The following is a 16,945-nucleotide window of genomic DNA, read 5'->3' as shown; positions in this document are numbered from 1 at the left end:
CCTTCATAAGTACATATCGTTGTAAATCATAAATCACGACTGCATTAAATGTATAAATCATGGTTACTTTAAATGTATAAATCATGAATCATAAATCGACTAAATCGCTACTACTTGAAACGTATAAATCGTTGCTGCATCGAACAAATTGTTATTGCATTAAATGTATAAATCATTATTAAATTCAAACTTACAAATCTTTGTAGAAATTTGGTCCTAATAAGTACATATCGTTATAATGTTTGGCCTTCATAAGAACAAATCGTGCTAACTATTTTTCGATGCCCAGAAGGTAGATAGGTACAAATCGATTTGTTTCAATATGAAAATAGGTGTTATTTAGCAAGAATAGTATAACCAATTGTAAGATTTAGCATTCAAATTTACATAACGAAAATCGATTTGTTTACATAACGAAATCTTATACAAAACTCACCCAAAGGACACAAGTTTTGCTAATCCGACAGTGAAGGAGAAACACCTAGAAGGTAGATGCAACCGATGGTGGCAACGGTGCTTCGACTACGCTCCGACAATAGTAGACAACGAAAAGGGGTGCTCCGACGACAGCAAACGACGTCAAAGGCTGTGTCGTCAAAGGGAGCTCCTGTTACAACAGATGGTGCATCATCAAAGGGCGAGTTAGAATGTTTAGGGTGACATATTGCGAGGAGTTTCTGTTAAAGCGAAATCATTTACTCCTTAAGGTAAAAACGATGATGATTTTAACCCTTTCTCTCTTCTGGCAAGAGGACATTTTTGTCCTTTACTCGAAACATCGTTTCATGGCACTAATGGTGGGAACGGGTAATTAAGTCTTTGCAAAGAAACCGGACTTCAATGCTAAATGATGTCGACACACACGGGGAAACGCACCCCACGTGCTTACATACGTGGCGCTCATTTATACCCGAGAACACACACCTGCGTGTTCGGGGGGCGGGGGGGGGGGGGGTAACATATAACCTGCTTCGCTCATCCTCTTTGTGACCCCCTCGTGTGAAGGTTTTGCACACCATATCTTCTGAATAGATAGTACACGAATCCAATAAAGGAAAAGGTACATAAAAAAAGGTGTTCAAGCATTGTTTTTGACTAAACGGTAGATTGCTGGATTTGTTGTTGAAAATTTTGATAAGCAAGCATGCGTTCTGATCCTAGTGCATGAATGGATAATACATGGGGTCAGTTTTGGCCGTCTTAGAGATTCATTGAAGCACACATCGTCATCATCAACTAGCATATGGGGAAATTATTGTTTTGAAAATCCTTGAGAGATGGACACCAACCACAAAGATTTAGTTCTCAGTGAGTTCTTCCACTTGGAGATGTCGTGATCAAGCTTCTACCATTAAACATGCAGTGGCTTTTGTCACTAAAATATCTTTCAGAGGTTACAGTTTCTCATGTCTCTTAAAGTTGGCTCAGTAAGCGGAATATGGACAACACAGGCATTCGGCTCGATAAGTAGTAACATATTTATATCACATAATAGTCTAGAATAAATAGTGGAAGTATTTGGCTGCATGCTATTGCTTTCAGCTTTGAAATAATGTATTTTTTCTGTAGCCCAGTCAGCTTGAGCTTAGCTCAACAGGTCTAGAGTTCAAACCCTACTACTTCTAGCTTGGAAATTTATAATGTACCTTTTTTTGGCAAATGAGCCAGCTCAAACTGAGCCCATTTAGTTTCATCTTGTCATTATCTCAAACTCGGCTTGACTTGGCATAAAAATGAGTTGAGCTTAACGCCTCACGTTCGATTCAATCAGCTCATTTACCAGCCTTAGTCGTGATCTCGCTCTCCCTCTCTCTCTCTCTCTCTCTCACACACACACACACACACACATGACAAGCAAGTCATTCACAGTCTAGCCCGGTCCTATGCCTATCCACCAATCGACCTGCTTTTGGTTATGCTCGTGAACCTGCACCATAGGCCTAGGTAGCTAGATAAAATCTGGTCCAACTTGTTTACAAGGTCTGCAATGTTAATCACAGCCCCAAGCCTACATTTTACACCGAATGAAATGTCACCGAGTTCACAAACCCTAAAGCATTTTCTCTTTTTTTTATGAGGAACCCTTGTCGAAGTAAGGAAAACCCTTGGTGGGGCCCCACGATCACAATGGCTTACGTGCCCACCTCTAAAAGCTAGAGACACATCTATGTGCCAGCAGGATTTGATCTGGTGCCTTCATCTCAGCACCTTCGCAACCACCCTGTGGCCACCCCCCAACAGTGTGTTTTGTTTCTTAGAAAAAAATATTAGCATCATTGTCATCCCTCATACTAATGCTATTTGAGTCACTATACAATATTTAGAGTTTTTATCTTTCTTGGACTCCTCAGGAAATTGCGGAAGCTGCAACATTCATTTTCATGCTCTTTCTTTCAATAATTTTTCACACTGCATGTTGTAGGGTTTCCTTATATATGATACGAGGAAGCCCAACAGCACAACTTACCTATTTTTTTTATGACGAAGGAAAACCCTCACCTAGAACTGGGTCACTTATTATAGCCCTGCTTCCCTATTAGGTAAAACTGTGGGCTAAGGACACAACCACACCCAGCCTTATGTGCCCCAACCATGATACAGCAATGGCAGCCCCCATGTGCCAGCAGGGTTCGCTCTTGGAGTCCGAATCAGGTGCAATCACATGGCACAAATTTGTACATCAATTAAGCACCTGATTGTCTTCCATCAGGCCGTGGGCCCCACAACTGACAGGCCTGTCCCCAAGATGGAGGGTGAGCACAAATGGACCTTTTCACTTGCTCCTGAGCCTTCAGATAGACATATGACCCTGCTGACCACATGGGTAACCACTGCGGTTGTAAGTTAGAGAAAATAAAGATTCATGAACTTGGTTAGGCAAAGAGAAATTGGCTTTAACTCAAATTATGTACTTTTCATATGATGCTTAAGCATAGCCTAAGTCTTGTTGTGATATATAATTCATAGGAAATTTCTTGTGGGATTATTAAATAAACGTTATACACTACCTGGGTATGACTAGTGACAATATTAAGCAAATGTCTGAGAAATTAACATATTTTAGTTTAACAACTATGGTTCTTGCAGCCTAGTGGTTAGGGCAGTGCTTGTTAAGGTGGTGGAACAGCATCATACCTGGGATCGATTCCCCTTGAGATTATAACAGTGTCTGGTCTGGTGGGTGTCTACTGGTAAGAGGCTCCTTAATGGGGTGGCCATAGCATTTCTCAAATACAGATAATATTATATTTCTTCACCTTTGCTAGAAAAGGTATTTTGGTGCACTGCTTTGCAAATGGTGTGTCTGTCAATGTGGTATCCTTTTCCTTCGTTACGTTGTAGGTTTCTTTTTTTAAACAAATACACGTAATGTGCCCATACACAGCTCGTTTACTAGCAAGTTCTTGGTAGAAACTCATAGTTGCGATAGTTATCTACTTAATCAAACACCAAGAACGTGCATATCGTGTTTAATTTCTTAAATTAGGAAGCATCCTTTGAATCGAGTTGTTTCAGCTTTATAAAAAAAAAAAATCGAGTTGAATCGAGTGCTGAACAACAACAACAACAACAACTACGCCTTCATCCCAAAACAATTGGGGTCGGCGATATGAACCAACAAAGAAAATCATTCTGGGTCTTCCACATGAATCCTTCTCCTCCAATCATTTCTATCCAATGTCATGTCCTCGATGAGGTTCAAAGCATTCATATCCTTTCCTATCATCTCCATCCAAGTCTTCCTAGGCCTACCCTAACCTCTTTTAACTAATATATTTTCCCATTTCTCCATCCTTCTAACTGGAGCATCATTAGGCCTTCACCGAATATGTCCAAACCACCGTAAACGATTCTCTCTCATCTTATTTTCAATTGGTGCAACGCCTACCTTCTTATGTATCTCCTCATTCTGAATCTTATCTTTTATTGTATTTTCAAACATCCATCTAAGCACACACATCTCAGCTACACTCATTTTTTGAATATGATGTCTCTTGGCAGCTCAACATTCTGTACCATATAGTAAAGCGAGCCTAATAGTCGTCTTATAAAACTTTCCCTTCAACCGCAATGGCATTCTACAGTTGCACAACACTCCAGTTGCACTTTTCCATTTCATCCACCCAACCTTTATCCTATGATTTACATCTCCATCAATTTCTCCATACGTTTGAATGATAGATCCCAAATATTTAAAACAATCATCCACCGGTATTTCTTGCTCACCAAGCTTCACTACACTCCCATCACTACTTCGTTGCTTACTAAACCGTCATTCCATATATTCTGTCTTACTCTTACTCAACTTAAAACCTCTTGCTTCCAATGTCTGTCTCCATAATTCTAACTTAGCATTAACATCAGCTCTAGACTCATCAATCAAAACAATATCATCAGCAAACAACATACACCACGACACATTTTCTTGAATTGATTTCGTAAACTCATCCATCACTATAGCAAATAAGAAAGGGCTTAAAGTAGATCATTGATGTAACCCAACCGTTATAGGAAAATTGGTTGTCACCCCTCCACAAGTGCGGACATTGGTTACTACTCCTTCATACATATCTTTAATTATACTAATGTACTTGAGAGAAACACCTTTCTTCATCATTATTCACCAGAGAACGTCCTTAGGTACTCTATCATATGCCTTCTCCAAATCAATTAAAACCATATGCAAATCTTTGTTCCTCTATCTATATCTCTCAATAAGTTGTCTAAGAAGATGTATAGCTTCCATAGTTGATCTTCCAGGCATAAAACCAAATTGATTCTCCGATATCATGACAACCTTCCTTAGCCTAGACTCAATCACCCTCTCCCAAGGTGTTATCACTTTTGCTTTCTCACCTACCCATTTGGTCTCTTGTAGACATAAAATATCAATCTTTCTCCTACACACAACATCTACTAACTCTGCCAACTTACCAGTTAAAGACCCTATGTTCCAAGTGGCTAACCTAATTTTATGGTCTTGGACTAACTTTTTTACCCCCACCCGTCCAACAAAGTGAGAAAACCCTTGCCTATTTGACACCACACCCGGGTGCCGGTGTGATGCGTCGCTTCTGGGCGATGACCTAGCAACCCTTGCCCATTTATCACTGCCTCTGGGCCTATAGAGTACAACGCGTCGCTCAGTAGGGAACACGCCAACGAAATTCTCATATTGGTTCATATTCATAGGGTATGACTAAGTTTTTATGTTGGCTGTCACTGGCTTACCGCAACCCTCCTCCTTTATCCGGGCTTGGGACCGACAGTGTATAACTAAACAGTTATACACAGGTGAAGTCAAAGCTTATTCTTGCACAAGAAAAAAAAAGAATAAATTGATGGTGGTTGTATATATACATATATGGGTGCTTTTATGGTGGTACACATTTGATTTGCTAATCTCCAACAGCAAAATCTAATAATTAGATCATGCTTAGCATATACTATTTTTTATTTTCATGTGTTAAAGTTGACTCAAATATGATGCTTTATACCATTTTAAAACCACTCTTATTTTCATGAATTGTGAGCCGATGATTTTCATCATCTCAAAAATAAAATCTTATGATATATTAAGCATGACAAAACCTTTTAATATAAATACATATATATGGTTAATCATTTGGTGGCTACATCTAAGCAAACAAAAGTGTGTACCATCATATATATATATATATATATATATATATATATATATATATATATATATATATATATATATATAGGATTTTGAAAACCTATCCAACATACATTTTATTGGATTTATGTTTTTTTTTTCAAAATTCCAACTATACAGATGTGATCTATATGCTTGTTTTTACAGGAAACCATTCTTGAAGCATTTGATTCCGATTCATGGATAGATTTTTATAAGTTTCAAAAATCAATGGCATACAATTTTCATAATTTTTTGAGGCTCCAAATATCATTTTTTATATCCAAAAATCATGATCCAAGTGTCGATTTCTAATAAAGCAATCATGCTGAACACATCTGTATGGTCAGAATTTTGAAAAAACACCAAAAACTTTCCAGTGGGTAGGGTTGGCATGGTTTTTCGTGGGTAGGTTTTCATTCCTATATATATATATATATATATATATATATATATATATATATATATATATATATATATATATATATATATATATATATATATATATATATATATATATATAGTGTGTGTGTGTGTGTGTGTGTGTGTGTGTGTGGGTGTGGTTGGTCGACCCCTCCTATAAAAAATTTCTGGTTCCACTCCTGCTAGTTCTAGAGAAGCACAGATGATAATCAGGATCTCAAACTTTGTGCTGAGATCCTACTTAAATCTAGATCCATATCTATATCCACTTTTCAAGAAACAATGTGATCATGGATCAAACCTGATTTGACTCATACCCAACCTGCTTCCATCCCTAACCAGTGTAGTCTTGGCTAATCGTTGCATAGGTGCTGCTGCCAACTTGTTTCAGCATCTGACCTGTTTCATGTTACCCAAATCCGTCCTAACAATGTAAAGTGGGTGTTGCACTTGGATCCGAGTTCTGGGTTGAGCATTGAGAGCCCAAAGTCAACCCAACCTATGTTTTATTAGTGGTTTAAAGCATGCATGTGTTAAAAATGCACGTACAATGTCCGGGTCAGTTTGTATACCCGGTAATAATAGCATCGACAAGAACCTGACCACAATTTTAATCGGGTTAATATTTGGTGCTACGGAAGGCACAAAACTGTTTGAGCATAAATCACCTTCTTTTCGTACTGTTAGATTTTTTTTTAAGGACGTTATGAATGTGATCTAGAAGGTTTTTTTAGAAGAAAACACGTGATTATGACATATAAGGAGATTATTTAATGGCTTCAAAAATCAATGGCCCACAATGCACGCTAAATTTTCATGAATCAAATAAATTATATTTTTAAATCTAAATAACACGTTCCAGGGATCAATCCTTTCAAACAAACTATGTTGAATGCATCTACGTAGTCAGATTGAACCTATAAAACTTGAATCTATGATTTCCAGCTCAATACCTTCAATAGCACCGAATACTTGTTAAGAAAGCTAAGAGTCCAGACGTGAAGGACGCTATTAAGAAGGTTGAGAGTCCTAATGAGGACTCCCAACTAAGGAAGAGTCCACACATACAGGATTCCATGTTAAGGAAGAAGTCAAGGACGCCTAACTTGTCCAGTTTAGGTTACCTAATTGATTATATAAAGAGTCCTAATGATCAAGGAAAGTGTGTAGATGATCATGAAAAGTTTGTAAAGTCTGAGACAACTCCAAAACCATGCAACCTGTATATAAATAAAGGCAACTCACCTCTCTCTATTTCACAAAAAAAAGAGAGAGTAAAATATTTTTGTGGATATAACTGAACCACGTTAAATGTGATTGTGTTTGATCTCAATGTGTGTGTGGTTTTCTATTATGGTATCAGGGCTATAACAGATATGTTAAGATCGTGTGATCAAATGATGCATGGAGGAGTGCAGCAGTTGGTGTGTTGCAGATCATGCCCAGTGATCTTCATCCTAGTCGTGTCCCTATTTGTTATCGTGTCCTCGGGAGAAGGATTCAATGGAGTCTCAATCAAGATCGACGAGTCCTATAATCTCTTCAAATCTAGTAGCACAGTGGAATGCCTTTTTCAAATTTAGTTTCTATTAAACTAGATCAAAATAATTATCTTTTATAGAGGACTCAAATTGAGTCAGTCATGAACATCCAAAATTTGTTCAAGTTTATAGATGGGTTGTTTCCTTCTCCGTTTAAATATGTTATATCGGAAAAGGATAGTTCATCCACCATAAACCCTGAATATCAAGCTTGGTACATGGCTGACCAACTTGTATTAAGTTGGATTAAAGCAATAATTTCTAAATCTATTCTAAGACAGATTTTTAGAATCCCCACAACTCGTGAGGCTTGGATTGCTCTTGAGAAGTCATTTTCTTCTAAATCTTCTTTACGTATACTACATCTCAAGGATCAGTTAAGAACTATTAAAAAAGGTAAAGAAGATATGACTAACTATTTAAATAAAGTGAAGTTGCTGGCCAATTCCCTTATGGTTGCAGGAGAGGATGTCAGTGATAGCAATATTGTTCAAGCTACTGTGAATTGTATCCCGGTTGAATATAAAAGTTTTATAACTACCATTATTGTAGTTGTATCTAAATATTTACCTATATTCATTGACATTTATGATATGTTATTAAATCAAGAACATAGACTTGCCTTACTTCGCCCAAAACAAAGTCAGACAGTTGAAAATAACTCCACTGTTATGGCCTTTTTTGGCGAGAGCGGAAGAGGTAGAAATAAATTTTGTAGTTGTGGTCGTGTTGGTCAAGGTCATGTTTTTTATAATGGCAAAACAAACAGTAATTCTTCAAACTCGAGTGATGCCTCTACTGGTCAGGTTATATGTTAATATTGTGGTCAACACAATCATACAACCCACTAATGTTTTGATATTGCAAAAGCCTATTTTGCTATTGCTTTGAACTCAGTTTCTGACAACCCGTGGTATCCTGACAGTGGTGCAACTCACCACATGACTACAGATGATCAAAGCATGACAAAAAAGACTAATTTTAGTACCTTGGAATTAGTGATGGTTAGAAACAGATCTCATCTTCCTATCTCCAACATTGGTGACATTACTCTTTCCACTCTCAAGCATAAATTTATTCTTCGTAATGTTCTTCATGTTTTTGCCATAAAAAAAATTGTTATCTATTAGCAAATTTATAAAGGAATGATTGCATTTTTGTCTGCACTAATACGGGATTTGTGATTAAGGATCAATTGACAGAGAAGGATCTTCTAGAGGTCCGATTGAGAATGGCATGTATCATATCAAAATAGGAAAAGAATCTCATGATCAACATGCAGCTCAAGCTTTCCATATTGTTGGTGTTCGCATGCCTTTGGGTCAGTGGCATAATTGGTTGGGGCATCCTAATTTAAAAATTTTACAGTTATTAAATAGTGACAGTTTACTTTCGTTTTGTGGTGCAAAATAATTAAATAAACTAAGTGAATATTGTCTTATTGCTAAGTCTCACGGACTTCCTTTTGATTTGTCATACTTGTTTTCAGGCATCTTGAAATTGTTCATGCAGATTTGAGGGGTCCCTCTCCAGTTTTATCTCGAGATGGGTTTAGATATTATTTATTGTTCATTGATAAATACTCTTTTTTGCTTGGCTTTTCTCATTAAAGCAAAAATTCGATGCTCTGCAGTGTTTTAAATTTTTTCTCATTACGGAAAAACAATTGAGAGTTACGCCAAAAAAATTTAAAGTAAAGTCCGAGGAGAATTTACTGATAAAAGGTTTAAGGAGTTTTTATAGTCTTGTGGCATTCATCACCATATATCTTGCCTCGATACACAACAACAAAATGGTCTTGTCGAATACAAACATAGACATGTTGAAACAAGGCTAAGTTTATTGTCTTGCTCCAGTCTGCCAGCATCATTTTGGGTTGATGCTTTTTGCACTTCAGTTTACCTTATCAACCTATACCTGATTTCTCAATTATGTGTGTCTGCTTCAAAAATCTATTTATAAGCTTAAACGAGCTCTTCATGCCTGATATCAATGATTGAGAGATTTTCTACTATCTTTGGGTTTTCAGCCATCAAAGATAGACACCTTACTGTTTATCCTTTGCTCCTCTTCTTTGACAGTGTTTATATTTATTTATGTTGATGATATTATTGTCACATGCAATTTTGGTGTTTATATTGATCATCTTTTGTTATGATTTGCACATACTTTTGCTATTACATACTTAGGTCAATTATATTTTTGTAGGCATTGAAGCCAAGTATAACTCAACTGGTCTTTTCCTGCTCAGTGCAACTATATTATTGATCTTTTTCACAGGACATGTATGATTGGTTATAAGCCGATTTCTTCACGTCTACTGGTGAATGCCAAGTTATTCTCTAGTCATAATCCTCAATTTTTTGATCCCACACTATTTTGAAATGTTGTGGGTGCCCTCCAATATATCACTATGACAAGACTTGGTGTTGCATACTTAGTAAACAAGGTCTGTCAATTTATGCATGCTCTCACAAAAAATCATTGGTCTTTTGTTAAACGTATTTTACATTATTTAAAGCATTCATTGCATTTTGGTCTTCTATTACGCAAGACAAGTTCTTTAGCTCTCGTGGGTTATACAGATGTTCATTGGATGATCGCAAATCTATTGGAGGTTATGCTTTATATCTTGAAACAAATATAATTTTCTGGAACTCCAAAAAGCAACATATTGTTGCCCATTCTAGCATCGAAGCGAAATATCGTGCTCATGCGAATATTGGTGAAGCTGAAGTTCTATGGGTGAAGTATTTACTTGCCAAAATGGGTATCAAATTGTTCGCTCCACCTATCTTGTGGTGTGATAATGTTGGTGTTGTTTATCTGGTTGTGTATCTGTTTTTTCATACACGTAGCAAGCGCATTGAAATTGATATTCATTTCGTTAGGGAACACATTGCTAAGGGTCAACTTATTGTTCGCTACAATCTTTCTCCTCATCAAGTTGCTAACATCCTCACCGAGCCTCTTACTACTGTTCAATTAGGTTTATTGTGCACCAAACTCACTGCTAGCCCACTGAGTTTGAGGGGGGCTGTTAAGGAAGCTGAGAGTCCAGACGTGAAGGACTCTATTCAGGAGGTTGAGAGTCCTAATGAAAAAAACTCCCAACTAAGGAAGAGTCCACATGTACATGACTAAGAAAAAAGTCAAGGATGCCTAACTCATTGCTTGAGTTACCTAATTGATTATGTAAAGAGTCCTAATGATTAGGAAAATTGTGTAGATGATCATGAGAAGTTTGTAAAGTCTGAGACTTAAAAATCGTGTAACCTGTCTATAAATAAAGATGACTCACCTCTCTCTACTTCACAAGAGAGAGTGAAATATTTATGTGGATGTAAGTTCCTCAAAGAATTGAACCATGTTAAATCTACTTGTGTTGGATCTTGATGTGAGTGTGATTTTCTATCATTACTAACCCATTTTAATTTGGTTTGACACAGTCCTAAACTCAGTAAGGCTTTGTTTGGGAGTTGGTGCTGGAGAGGAGATGAGGGGTGATGGAAGCTGAGAAGAAAATAAGGGATGAGGAGTTGTCAACTACATCCTTGTGAGGATGTTGTTCAAAATGGTCCATCTCCACTCTTAACACCATTCTCATCTCTCAAATACATGTAGGGGTAGATGGTATTAAGTAAACCCTCATTAAATGCCATTTCCCCTCTCATCTCCGGCTCCCAAACAGAGCCTAACTATACAGGTCAATATTCAGGTCAGTGCCTGCCACTATACGTATATTAAGGTACGTGTCTAATGTTGATTTCCTTAAATTGAGGGCATATGCCTTCAACCACAAGAAGAAACGAGTGCTGTCTCAAGTTTGTATTATGACAATTAATTATAGGCTTCTCCGTTTGGTTCCTGGTGCAAATGAATATTATCCAGGATCTACTATTGATCTGTTGCAGACTTTTGGGTTTCGAGAATAGATATTTTCTGTTGGATTCATAGTTTATTCACAACGAAATCTTATCATGTAATATGCTTGATTCCAACAATTGCTGCAGGATGCAATATCACCATATAAACTTCAGATGCAAATGAAGGGAATAAAATAGAGAATGGAGAGAAAAGTTGAGAACAATTATGGAGAATGACTTCTAATACTTTTTACTCAAAAAAAGGCTCTTCACACTTTGATACCTACAATGACTCTTAGACTAGGCTTTTATAGAACTAGTAAGACCTTTCTAGATGTATTGAGACTCCAAAAAGAGTCTTAGAAACTTGTACCTATTTAATGACTCTAGAAGACTCTTAGAAACTTATACACAATAATTCTAGAAGACTCTTAGAAACTTGTACATACTCAATAATTCTAGAAGACTCTTAGAAACTTGTACATACACAATAATTCTAGAAGACTCTTATAAAGTTGTACATACTCAATAATTCTAGAAGACTCTTAGAAACTTATACATACTCAATAATTCTATAAGACTCTTAGAAGCTTGTACATACTCAATAATTCTAGAAGACTCTTATTCAAGTTTAATTTATTCTCAACAATGCCTCTTCTAAATTAAACTTGCTCCTTAAGCCCAATCTTTCTACATTTCTCTTGAAGACTTGTCCACTAAGTGGCTTTGTGAAAATATCTGCCATGTGATCTTCCGTTCTGCAGTACTCCACATGAACATCACCTTCATTCACAAGTTCCCTCAGAAAATGATACCGAATCTGAATGTGTTTGGTCCTTCCATGAAGAACTGGATCTTTCGCAACTGAGATAGTTGAGTTGTTGTCACAAAAAAGAGTTGTTGACTTATTTTGCTTCTGCTTCAAACTCTCCAAAATTCCACGCAACCAGATTAACTGACAACCTGCAAAAGATGCAGCAATATATTCTGCTTCTGTAGTAGAAAGCACAACAATTTGTTGTTTCTTTGAGCTCCACGAAATTGCTCCACTTCCAAGATTAAATACATAACCTGAAGTACTTCTGCTATCATCAACACTCCCTGCTAAGTGACTATCAGTATAACCAATAAGGTTGACTGCAACATTAGTTTCATAAAGAATTCCATAATCGATAGTTCCTTTCACATATCTTAGAATTCTTTTTGCAACTTCCCAATGATTTGAATATGGCTTTTCCATGAATCTACTCACCAAACTGACATCATACATAATGTCAGGCCTTGTGGATGTGAGATACATTAGATTTCCAACCAAACTTCTGAATATAGTGGAATTGACAAGTTTTCCTTCACCTTCTTTAGATAGCTTCAAACCTGAAATGCATGGAGTCGAAACTGGATTAACATTCTCCATCTTGAACTTCTTCAAGATCTCTTTTGCATAGCTCTCCTGCAAAATAAAAATTCCTTTCTTGGTTTGATAAACTTCAATACCAAGAAAATGATGCAATTCACCCAAATCTGTCATCTCAAACTCTGCCATCATTGAGTTCTTAAACTCATTCAACATCTGCATATCATTCCCTGTGAAAATTAGATCATCAACATAAAGACTTACAACAATGAATCTTCATTCTGAATTGGCTTTGATATAGAGAGTATGCTCATAAGGACATTTCTGAAATCCACACTTTTCAAAATATGAATTGATGCGGCTGTACCATGCTCTGGGTGATTGCTTCAACTCGTACAAAGCTTTCTTCAACTTGTACACTTTATTCTTTTCTCCTTCCTTAACAAACCCAGGTGGTTGGTCAATATAGACTTCTTCATTAAGAATCCCATTCAAGAACGCAGATTTCACGTCCATTTGAAAAAGCTTCCAATTATTCTGAGCAGCAAGAGAAATAATTAAACGAACAGTCTCAAGTCTTGAAACAGGAGCAAATACCTCTGTAAAATCTTCTCCTTCTTTTTGCTTGTACCCTTTTGCTACCAGCCTTGCCTTGTGCTTGTTGATAGAGCCATCTGGATTCATTTTTGTCTTGTACACCCACTTTACTCCAATAGAACTTTTGTGTGGTGGTAAATCTGTAAGCTCCCATGTATCATTGTTTTCAATTGAAACAATTTCTTCTTTCATAGCTCTCCTCCATTTTTCTTCTTGACATGCATCATCAAAAGAAATTGGATCTTCACCTGCAAAGAAGGCAAAAAATATGGCATCATTTTGACTAATTTCTTTTGTGACGTCATATAATTCTTGGATGCTTCTCATTTTTTTTATAGGGCTGCTTGATGAAGTACTTGGGGAAGCAGGAGAATTTCCTGCTTGGGCACCATTTTCATTATTTTCAAATGCTAGACCATTCTCTTTTTCTTCAATCTCAAAAGGAAAGATAGGCAAATTTTCCTTTTCTGCCTCCAAGTCTTCAAATATAGAATTTTCATCAAATCGAACATCTCGACTGATCACAATCTTCTTTGTCACCGGGTTGTACAGCTTGTAAGTCTTGCTTCTTTCGCTGTAGCCTATGAAAATACACTTCTTTGATTTATCATCCAACTTGTTTCTCATAGCATCTGGAACATGAGCATAAGCCACGCTCTCGAATACCTTAAGATGGTGAACACTAGGCTTTGAACCATACCATGCTTCATGTGGTGTGCAATTTTCCAAGCTTCTTGTTGGTGATCTGTTAATAAGATAAACTGCACAAGAAACAGCTTCTGCCCAAAATCTTCTTGACAACTTCTTCTTCTTAAGAATGCATCGCGCCATCTCCATAATTGTCCGATTCTTTCTTTCACATACACCATTTTGCTGTGGTGTATGTCAAACTGTCATTTCATGTCGAATACCATTGTCCTTGCAATATTTTTCAAACTCATTTGAAAAATATTCACCTCCGCGGTCAGTTCGCAAAGTATTAATTTTCAGCCTAGTAAATGTTTCAACTTCCGCCTTGAAGTCTTTGAATTTATGAAAAGCTTCAGATTTTTCTTTGACACAATACACCCAAACTTTTCGTGAGTAATCATCAATGAAAGAGATAAAATAACGATTACCTCCAAAAGATGTCACCGTCATCGGACCACAAAGATCTGAATGAATAAGCTCCAAAGGTCTTGTTGCACGCCATGATGATTGAGGAGGAAATGTATTTCTGTGTTGCTTTCCGAGTTGGCATGCTTCACAAACTTCATCAAGATGATCAATTTGAGGCAAGCCTTTGACCATCATCTTCTTTCAGAGAAGCTTTAAATTTCCATAATTCAAGTGTCCATATCTATCATGCCATAGCTTAGAAACTCTATTATCAATACTTGTAAAACAAGACAATTTTTTATTTTGAAGAGTGAGTGAAAAAAGATTATTTGAAGCAACTCCAACTCTTGCAATAATTTGTTTTTTTCTTGACAAGTAGCAAGCCATGTCATGAAAATGAATGTCATATCCCTTCTTCAAAAGATGCCCCCACACTAAGCAAATTATTTTTTAAACCAGGAACAAAATAAATTTCAGACATTTTCTCCATTTTTCCTGATTTTGTTTTGAACTCCATTTCACCAACACCACTAATTTTGTAAGTCTTTCCATCTCCTACTTTAACTTCACCATAATTAGATTCAAACAACTTAGAAAATAAATTTTTGTTACCTGTCATATGTTTGCTAGCACCACTGTCTATGTACCAGACATCATCAAGACCTCCACCATGAAACACAAGCAACAAAGTGTCATGATTTTGCTCTTGGTTTTTATTTTCATACACCAAACGAGCATCATGACTTTCTTTCTCCTTGTACCAGCATTCACTTGCCATATGACCAGGTTTGTGGCAATTATAGCATTCAAAATAGCTACGGCCTCTCCCTCTTTGATTTTCACGACCTCTTCCTCTTTGCGAGCTTTTGAAATTTTGATTTTGATTCAAGTCATTCTCCTTGCTTGAATAATCGCCTCTTCCACGAGCATATGAGGCTCTTCCTCTAAAGCTTTCACTTCTTCCACGACCACGTCCTCGACCTCTTTGATTTTTGAAATTCTCCTCATTTAGAGACAATTTCGACTGGAGTGCTTGATCCAAAACTACTTCTTTCTTCTTTTTTATTAGCCTTTCTTCATGAGCTTGCAACGAGCCCGTAAGTTCATCAATGGTCATGGAATTCAAGTCCTTTGATTCTTCAATGACTACCACAATGTAGTCAAATTTTGAATCCAAAGAACAAAGAATTTTCTCAATAACACGAACATCATCCATAGTTTCATCATTTCTTTTTAATTGGTTAACTATAGATAATACTCGTGAACAATAATCAGAAACTGATTCTGACTCTGTTTTGTGCAAACATTCAAACTCACCTCGAAGAGTTTGCAAACGGACCCTTTTTACCTTTTCACCTCCTTTAAATGAACTTTCCCAAATCTTCCATGCTTGCTTTGAGGAAGTAGCACACGCAATCTTCTCAAAAGCGACTTCATTTGAGGTTACTCCTTGGTAGATTACCACAAAAGCTTTCTTATCTTTCTTTCTTGATGCTTTTAGACTCTCTCTTTGAGCCTGTGACATTTCTTCTTCATTTTCAACTTCAACATAACATTTTTCGACTATCTCCCACAATTCTTGAGATCTAAGAATAGCTTTCATTTGGATACTCCAATTGCCGTAATTTTCTTTGGCTAATTGAGGGATGAAAGGAAGAGGAATAGAGTTGCTCATTTTAATCGAACAAAGCTCTGATACCAATTTGAAGGGAATAAAATAGAGAATGGAGAGAAAAGTTGAGAACAATTATGGAGAATGACTTCTAATACTTTTTACTCAAAAAAAGGCTCTTCACACTTTGATACCTACAATGACTCTTAGACTAGGCTTTTATAGCACTAGAAGACCTTTCTAGATGTATTGAGACTCCAAAAAGAGTCTTAGAAACTTGTACCTATTTAATGACTCTAGAAGACTCTTAGAAACTTATACACAATAATTCTAGAAGACTCTTATAAACTTGTACATACTCAATAATTCTAGAAGACTCTTAGAAACTTGTACATACACAATAATTCTAGAAGACTCTTATAAAGTTGTACATACTCAATAATTCTAGAAGACTCTTAAAAACTTATACATACTCAATAATTCTAGAAGACTCTTAGAAGCTTGTACATACTCAATAATTCTAGAAGACTCTTATTCAAGTTTAATTTATTCTCAACAGCAAATTCAGCTCTACCTCATTGAATCTTGTTTCAGATTTGGATTCTTATTTGGACCTATTGCTTAAAATTTAGAGTCACATGCGGATCATCAATTATCCAGCTCATTCCAAGAGCACCAAGAACCCCAAAAAAAAACATCTTGCCCCATCATTAGGGATGGCAGTGGGGCGGGGCGGGGCGGGGGACAAGGTCTCCACCCCCGCCCCCCCTCAAGATTTTATCCTCCACCCCCGCC

This window comes from Nuphar pumila, chromosome 11 (assembly GCF_984573655.1).
Source record: "Nuphar pumila chromosome 11, dmNupPumi1.hap1.1, whole genome shotgun sequence".
Lineage (NCBI taxonomy): Eukaryota > Viridiplantae > Streptophyta > Magnoliopsida > Nymphaeales > Nymphaeaceae > Nuphar > Nuphar pumila.
This window is presented reverse-complemented; position numbering follows the sequence as displayed.